The sequence below is a fragment of the Macaca fascicularis genome, chromosome 19 (genome assembly GCF_037993035.2).
Source record: "Macaca fascicularis isolate 582-1 chromosome 19, T2T-MFA8v1.1".
NCBI lineage: Eukaryota > Metazoa > Chordata > Mammalia > Primates > Cercopithecidae > Macaca > Macaca fascicularis.
The window spans coordinates 16,802,833-16,811,701 of record NC_088393.1 but is presented as its reverse complement, the minus strand read 5'-3'; positions in this window follow the sequence as shown (position 1 = coordinate 16,811,701).

The following is an 8,869-nucleotide window of genomic DNA, read 5'->3' as shown; positions in this document are numbered from 1 at the left end:
CAACACTTTGGGAGACAGAGGTGTGTAAATTGCTTGAATCCAGGAGTTCAAGACCAGCCTGGGCAATGTGGCAAAATTCTGCCTCTACAAAAAATACTAAAAATTAGCTGGGTTTGGTGGTGCACACCTGTGGTCCCAGCTATTCAGGAGGCCGAGATGGGAGGATCACCTGAGCTTGGGAGGTGGAGATTGCAGTGAGCTGAGATTGCGCCACTGCACTGCAGCCTGGGTGACGGAATGAGACCCTACCTAAGAAAAAAAGAAAAAAAAAGAAAGAAAGAAAAAAAAAGAAAGTTGATCAGTTTCAAAAGCCTGCCTGAGAAGTGAAGTTCTGCAGTTTTGCTTTCACTGTGGTCAATGTTGGCAGACCTTTGTGCCTGGATTTTTTCTGATGATGGCTACATCAACCTTCACCAATTATTAGGGATAGAGTATTACCCTGAGAAACTAAAGACTCCCTCCTAATGCAAGGGTGGCAAACACTGCCTACCTCTTACATCTCTGAACAGGGTGAGAAGTTAGTGTGAAAAGAATCAGAAGCAGGCCTAGAGAGAAAGTGCTGGCACCAATTACTGTACAAAGATGAGTCAGGCCAGGTGTGGTGGCCTGTGCCTTTAATCCCAGCTATTTGGGAGGCCAAGGAGGGAGGATCACTTCAGAACAGGAGTTTGAGACCAGCATGGGCAACATAGAGACCTCGTCTCTAAAAAAAAAAAAAATTTGTAATTAGCTGGGCATGGAGGCACATGACTGTGATCCCAGCTACTTGGGAGGCTGAGATGGGAGGATCACTTGAGTCCAGGGGGTCAAAGCTGCAGTGGGCTATGATTGTGCCACTGCACTCCAGCCTGAGTGACAGAGAGAGACCCTGTCTCTAAAAATAAAATCAAATGGAGCTAAAAAGACAAAAAACAATGAGTGAGACTGGCTCAGCCTCTGAAGATTCATTGGGAGCAGAGTTGTCTGAGTGTCCAAGAGAATTTCTCACTTGTTGCTTTTTTTTTTTTTTTTTTGAGACAGAGTCTCGCTCTGTCGCCCAGGCTGGAGTGCAGTGGCCAGATCTCAGCTCACTGCAAGCTCCGCCTCCCGGGTTTACGCCATTCTCCTGCCTCAGCCTCCCGAGTAGCTGGGACTACAGGCGCCCGCCACCTCGCCCGGCTAGTTTTTTGTATTTTTTTTTTTAGTAAAGATAGGGTTTCACCGTGTTAGCCAGGATGGTCTCGATCTCCTGACCTCGTGATCCGCCCATCTCGGCCTCCCAAAGTGCTGGGATTACAGGCTTGAGCCACCGCGCCCAGCCTTTTTTTTTTTTTTTTTTTTGAAACAGAGTCTTGCTCTGTCACCCAGGCTGGAGTGCAGTGGTGCAATTACGGCTCACTGCAACCTCTGCCTCCCGGGTTCAAGCGATTCTCATGTCTTAGCCTCCCAAGCAGCTGGGAGTACGGGCATGCGCCACCACGCCCGGCTGAATTTTGTATTTTTAGGAGAGACGGGGTTTCGCCATGTTGGCCAGGCTGATCTGGAACTCCTGACCTCAGGTGATCCACCTGCCTTGGCCACCCAAAGTGTTGGGATCACAGGCGTGAGCTACCATGCCTGGTCACCTGCTGCTGTTGAGCCCTTGAAATGTGGCTGGTGGGACCAAGAAATGACTTTTTAATCTTATTTCATTCTAAAGTTTCTTCACTTTAAACTTTGTTAAAGGGAGAACTCTGGACATATTAAATTTCATGGCGTGTAATTGAGCAAAGAACAATTCATAAATCAGGTAGCTGCCAGAGCAACTCCATCTTGAATAGGGGCTGAGTAAAATAAGGCTGAGACCTACTGGGCTGCATTCCCAGGCGATTAAGGCATTCTTAGTCACATGATGAGATAGGAGGTCAGCACTAAAGACCTTGCTGATAAAACAGGTTGCAGTAAAGAAGCCGGCTAAAACCCACCAAAACCAAGACGGTGATGGGAGTGACCTCTGGTGGTCCTCACTGCTACACTGCCACCAGCGCCATGACAGCTTACAAAGATCATGGCAACATCAGGAAGTTACCATATATGGCAGTCTAAACAGGGAAGGCATGGGCCAGGCGCGGTGGCTGACGTCTGTAATCCCAGCACTTTGGGAGGTTGAGGTGGGCGGATCATGAGGTCAGAAGATCAAGACGATCCTGGCTAACACGGTGAAACCCCATCTGTACTAAAAATACAAAAAATTAGCTGGGCATGGTGGCAGGCACCTGTAGTCCCAGCTACTCGGGAGGCTGAGGCAAGAGAATGGCATGAACCCGGGAGGCGGAGCTTGCAGTGAGCCGAGATCGCGCCACTGTACCGCAGCCTGAGCAACAGAGAGAGACTCCGTCTCAAAAAATAAAAATAAAAATAAATAAATAAAAAGGGAAGGTATGAATAATCCACCTCTTGTTTACCTTATCATCAAGAAATAACCATAAAAATGAGAAACGTGGCCAGGCGCAGTGGCTCAAGCCTGTAATTCCAGCACTTTGGGAGGCCGAGGCGGGTGGATCACCTGGGGTTGGGAGTTCAAGACCAGCCTGACCAATATGGGGAAACCCCATCTCTACTAAAAATACAAAATTATCCGGGCGTGGTGGTGCATGCCTGTAATCCCAGCTATTCAGGAGGCTGAGGCAGGAGAATCGCTTGAACCCGGGAGGCAGAGGTTGTGATGAGCCGAGATCCCACCATTGTACTCCAGCCTGGGCAACAAGAGTGAAAGTCCATCTCAAAAACAACAACAACAACAAAAAACCCAGCAGCCCTTGGGGCTGCTCTATGAAGTAGGCATTCCATTATTCCTTTACTTTCCTAATAAACTGGCTTTCACTCTACTGTATGGACTTGCCTGCTTTACTTCTTTCTTGAGTGAGATCCAAGAACCCTCTCAGGGTCTGGATCAAGACCCCTTTGCGGTTACAGTACAAAGGCTCTGATTGTCAAAAGTGGCAAGGTCACTGGAACTCCATTTCAGATCCCATCTGGATCATCAAAATGTCAACCCTAAATAAATAAATTCAGGAAATATGGTTAAATGTCGAGTTTAGTTTAGCCCAAAGTTTGAGGACGGCCACCCTGAAACACAGATTCCAAAGAATGGAAATCAGCACTCCAAAGTGAGGAAGTTGGGGGATCATTTATACAGGTAAGGTTTGGGAAGCTTGACAGAGTTTCCACATATTTCACACAATGCGAGTACATGGTTAACAGTAATCTGATTAGTCAAGGCAGTAGTCTTTTTGGGAAGGGTGTATTTAACATTCACATAGAGGACGTAACAGTCACGGGGTCTTTTGCACTATCTGGTCTGATTTAGGTGCAAGATTATAATAGAGGAAAGGTCAGCAATCTAAAAGGGAGATCTTAATGCTGATGCCATTTAGTCTTTTTAAATCAATTTACAGAGCAAGAACAGGAGAGTTTATCTATAATCTATAAGCAGAAGTTGTAGTTACATGCTGCATGGCTCAGATCACACAGTCCCATTTTCTTCAAGACTCAACGTAATTCTTAGGGTTCAAAAGTGTATGATTAAGTTTGGATTTTTGTTTTTTTTTGTTTTTGAGACGGAGTCTCTCTCTGTTGCCTAGGCTGGAGTGCAGTGGCGTGATCTTGACTCACTGCTAGCTCCGCCTCCCGGGTTCACGCCACTCTCCTGCCTCAGCCTCCCAAGTAGCTGGGACTACAGGTGCCCACTGCCATGCCTGGCTAATTTTTTGTATTTTTAGTAGAGATGGGGTTTCACCATGTTAGCCATGATGGTCTCGATCTCCTGACCTCATGATCTGCCTGCCTCGGCCTCCCAAAGTGCTGGGATTACAGGCATGAGTCACCACTCCTGGCCTTTTTTTTTTTTTTTTTTTTTTTTTGAGACAGAGTCTCACTCTGTCGCCCGGGCTGGAGTACAGTGGCCGGATCTCAGCTCACTGCAAGCTCCGCCTCCCGGGTTTACGTCATTCTCCTGCCTCAGCCTCCCGAGTAGCTGGGACTATAGGCGCCCGCCACCTCGCCCGGCTAGTTTTTTGTATTTTTTTAGTAGAGACGGGGTTTCACTGTGTTAGCCAGGATGGTCTCGATCTCCTGGCCTCGTGATCCGCCCATCTCGGCCTCCCAAAGTGCTGGGATTACAGGCTTGAGCCACCGCGCCCGGCCTCCTGGCCTTTTTTTTTAAATTTTTTTTTCTTCTGAGATGGAGTTTTGCTCTTGTTGCCCAGGCTGGAGTGCAATGGTGCGATCTTGGCTCACTGCAACCTCCCCCTCCCAGGTTCAAGCGATTCTCCTGCCTCAACGTCCCGAGTAGCTGGGATTACAGGTGCCCGCCACCACGCCCGGCTAATTTTTGTATTTTTAGTAGAGATGGGGTTTCACCATGTTGGCCAGGCTGGTCTCGAATTCCCGACCTCATGAACTGCCTGCCTCGGTCTTCCAAAGTGCTGGAATTACAGGTGTGAGCCTCTGCGCCTGGCCAAGTGTGGGTTATTTTTACAAGATGATGCTGGAGAGTTTCTATGGCCACCACCCTTCTAGACTCTCTGATACTGGCGCTTCAAGCCTGAATGCTACATTTCCTGGATGCTGTTGCCGATTGGCAACGTTCCTATCATGCTTTATCAGAACAAAGTTGGAAGGCAGAAAGAGAGGAGAAACCATTTTTTTCAGACTTCTGCCAGTGGCTTAGGTGGTGGTGACAACAACAGCTGTGACTTTAGCAATCATGGTGGAAGCAACTGTGGTTAGGAAGGGTGAACACATCTGGGTTCCTTCTGGAGGCACAGTGATTGTGGGTTATGGGTCCTCCTGTGCTTTATTTATTTATTATTTATTGAGACGGAGCTTCGCTCTTGTCATCCAAGCTGGAGTGCAATGGCGTGACCTCAGCTCACTGTAACCTCCGCCTCTCAGGTTCAAGTGATTCTCATGCCTCAGCCTCCCAAGTAGCTGGGATTACAGGCGCCCACCACCACGACTGTCTAATTTTTGTATTCTTAGTAGACACGGGGTTTCACTACGTTGGCCAGGCTGGTCTCGAACTTCTGACCTCAGGTGATCCACCCGCCTTGGCCTCCCAAAGTGCTGGGATTACAGGCGTGAGCCACCATGCCCAGCCACCTCCCCTGCTTTAATCTTTCAGCCCTAGAGGGGCTAGCAGCCTCATATAGTTACGAATCTTTAGGTAAACTTACTTCCCCTTTTGTTTTTCCAGTATTCCAACACTTTTATACTATATTTGTTCTTCCAGTACTTCCAACACTTTTATACCCTGTATTCGTTTGTGTATTCATTTATTTTTCTTTATTTATTTTTTAGAGACAGAGTCTCACTCTGTCACCTAGGCTGGAGTGCAACGGTGATTTCTCAGCTCACTGCAACCTTCCCCTCCCAGGTTCAAGCAATTCTCTTGCTTCAGCCTCCTGAGAAACTGGGATTACAGGTGTAATTACAGGCCCCCGCCACCACACTGGGTTAATTTTTGTATTTTTAGTAGAGGTGGGGTTTCTCCATGTTGGCCAGGCTGGTCTCAATCCACCTGTCTCAGCCTCCCAAAGGGCTGGGATTATAGGCGTGAGCCACAGAGCTTGGCTCAATCCCCTGTATTCAATATCCTCTGTTTGAAGTACTTAGAAGTACTTCTCTTTTCCTTATGGAATACGTACTGATAAAGCACTCAAGACAGTTAAAAACCTTCATTACTCTGTTGATGTAACAAAAGAAGCTGAGGCAAAGTTAATATAAGTAGAGAGTTTGGGCCAAGGTTGAGGATTGCAGCCCAGGAGACATAGATTCAAGTTGCCCTGAATATATGCTTTGATTAGCAAGTTACAAGTGGGTTCTTTTTGTTTTTGACTTTGTTTTGAGACAGAGTCTCACTCTTTGACCCAGGCTGGAATGCAGTGGCGCAATCTCAGCTCACTGCAACCTCCACCTCCCGAGTTCAAGTGATTTTCTGACCTCAGCCTCCCAAGTAACTGGGACTACAGGCGTGCACCACCACACTTGGCCAATGTTTGTATTTTTTTTTGTAGAGATGGGGTTTCACCATATTGATGTTTCACCATATTGGCCAGGCTGGTCTCCAACTCCTGAACTCATAATTCCCCTCGGCCTCCCAAAGTGCTGGGATTACAGGTGTAAGCCACTGCACCTGGCCACAAGTGGGTTTGTGTCTTATTTATTTATTTATTTATTTTTGAGACAGAGTTTCACTTTTGTTGCCCAGGCTGGATTGTGTGATCTCGGCTCACTGAAACCTCTGCCTCCTGGACTCGAGCGATTCTCCTGCCTCAGCCTCTTGAGTAGCTGGGATTACAGGCACCCACCACCATACCCAGCTAATTGTTTTGTATTTTTAGTAGAGACAGGGTTTCACCATGTTGGCCAGGCTGGTCTTCAAATGATCCACCCACCTCAGCCTCCCAAAGTGCTGGGATTACAAGTGTGAGCTACTGTGCCTGGCCATCTTATTTTATTTATTTATTTATGTATTTATTTTTCGAGACAGAGTCTCACTCTTGTTGCCCAGGCTGGAGTGCAGTGTTGCAAACTCGGTTCACTGCAACCTCTGCCACCTGAGTTCAAGCTTTTCCTGCCTCAGCCTCCTGAGTAGCTGGGATTACAGGCGCCTGCCACCACGCCTGGCTAATTTTTGTACTTTCAGTAGAGATGGGGTTTCGCCATGTTGGCCAGGCTGGTCTGGAACTTCTGACCTCAGGTGATCTGCCCACCTTGGTCTCCCAAAGTGCTGGGGTTACAGGTATGAGCCACTGTGCCTGGCCCACAAGTGGGTTCTTAAAGGAAAAAGAAGTGGCAGTTCCTAAAGTGTTTATTGAGGATTTATATGCAATAACCTAAGCTGTTGATTGGCTATACATTGTTCTTTTTTTTTTTTGAGATGGAGTCTCACTCTGTCACCTGATCTCGGTTCACTGCAGGCTCCGCCTCCCGGGTTCATGCCATTCTTCTGCCTCAGCCTCCCGAATAGCTGGGACTACAGGTGCCCACCACCATGCTCGGTTAATTTTTTGTATTTTTTAGTAGAGAGGGGGTTTCACCGTGTTAGCCAGGATGGTCTTGATATCCTGACCTCATGATCCGCCTGCCCGGCCTCCCAAGGTGCTGGGATTACAGGCGTGAGCCACCGGGCCTGGCCACGATGTTTAGATTTCTAACAAATCACGTGGCCAGGCGCAGTGGCTCACGCCTGTAATCCCAGCACTTTGGGAAGCCAAGGCGGGTGGATCACTTGAGGTCAGGAGATGGAGACCAGTCTGGCCAACATGGTGAAACCCCATTCTACTAAAAACACAAAAATTAGCCAGGCATGGTGGTACATGCCTGTAATTCCAGCTACTTGGGAGGCTGAGGCACGAGAATCACTTGAACCTGGGAGGCGGAGGTTGCAGTGAGCCAAGATCATGGCATTGCACTTCAGCCTGGGTGACATAGCGAGACTCTGTCTCAAAAACAAACAACAACAAAAAAATGAAGTAAACATCTCAAGTCTCACCTAGAGCTACCAATTAGCCTAAGAACCCCAGTTTGTGTTTAACAAGCCCTTATAGGGTGGTTCTAACACAGTTTCAGGATGAGACAGCTCCCTGCTCTAGACTGTCAACTGGGGGTACAGAGTGTGTTGACCTGATGCACAATTAGTTCACCTGTGTCTAGGCCACGGGTCTGGCCCAAGGTAGAGTGCTCAACACGTGTTTGGCAGGTGAATGGTTGTTGAATGAATCATAAAGCGTGCAGTGCTCATCTGAGTGGCAGGAGTTACCCTGAATCATTGAAGATGCTGGAGCAGCTGCTTGTGAAACACCAGACAGGAGGAGATGGACAGAAGGCTGCGTCCTCACCCCTGAGATTGCCGGCCTTCTGCCTTGCTTGCTGGGAACTGGTGCCAGGCCAGACACACTGTGCCACCATCATAGGATGCCTGATAAGGAGAGGCCAATCTTCCCTGAAGAAACCCCGTGCTGCTGTGGTCAAGTTGCCTAATCGGACTTCCTTCTTCACTCTGTATGTAGAAATTGGCCCTGGAGGTGTATGTGCTGGGTGCCCACAGCCAATGGAAGGTAATGTATCTTTATTTTATTTATTTTATTTTTTGAGACAGGGTCTTGCTCTGTCACCCAGGCTGGAGCATTTGAATAAATAAATGCCCTGTAATTCCAGCACTTTGGAAGGCCGAGGCAGGCAGACTGCTTGAGGTCAGGAGTTCAAGACCAGCCTGGCCAACATGGTGAAACCCCATCTCTATTACAAACACAAAAATATGGCCAGGCGCAGTGGCTCACACCTGTAATCCCAGCACTTTGGGAGGCTAAGGCAGGCGGATCACCTGAGGTCAGGAGTTTGAGACCAGCCTGGCCAACATGGTGAAACCGTCTCTACTAAAAATACAAAAGTTAGCCAAGCATGTTGGCGGGTGCCTGTAATCCCAGCTACTAGGGAGGCTGAGAGAGGAGAATTGCTTGAACCTGGGAAGCAGAGGTTGCAGTGAGTGGAAATCACGCCATTGCACTCCAGCCTGGGCGACAGAGCAAGACTCCGTCTCAAAAATAAAATAAAAATATAAATACAAAAATTAGCCGGGCATGGTGGTGCATGCCTGTAATACCCGCTACTCAGGAGGCTGAGGTATGAGAATCACTTGAACCTGAGAGGCGAGGTTGCAGTGAGCCGAGATCGTGCCACTGCACTCCAGCCTGGTTGACAGAGTGAGACAAAATAAAGTAAAATAAAAGAAAAAGTCCTCTAGAATAGTGCTTTTCCTCTAATAACCATACTCCAGCAAGCATCAGGTGCCGGCTGCTCTGTGCCGGGCAGTGAGGGACATAGATGTGTAACAATAACAAACACG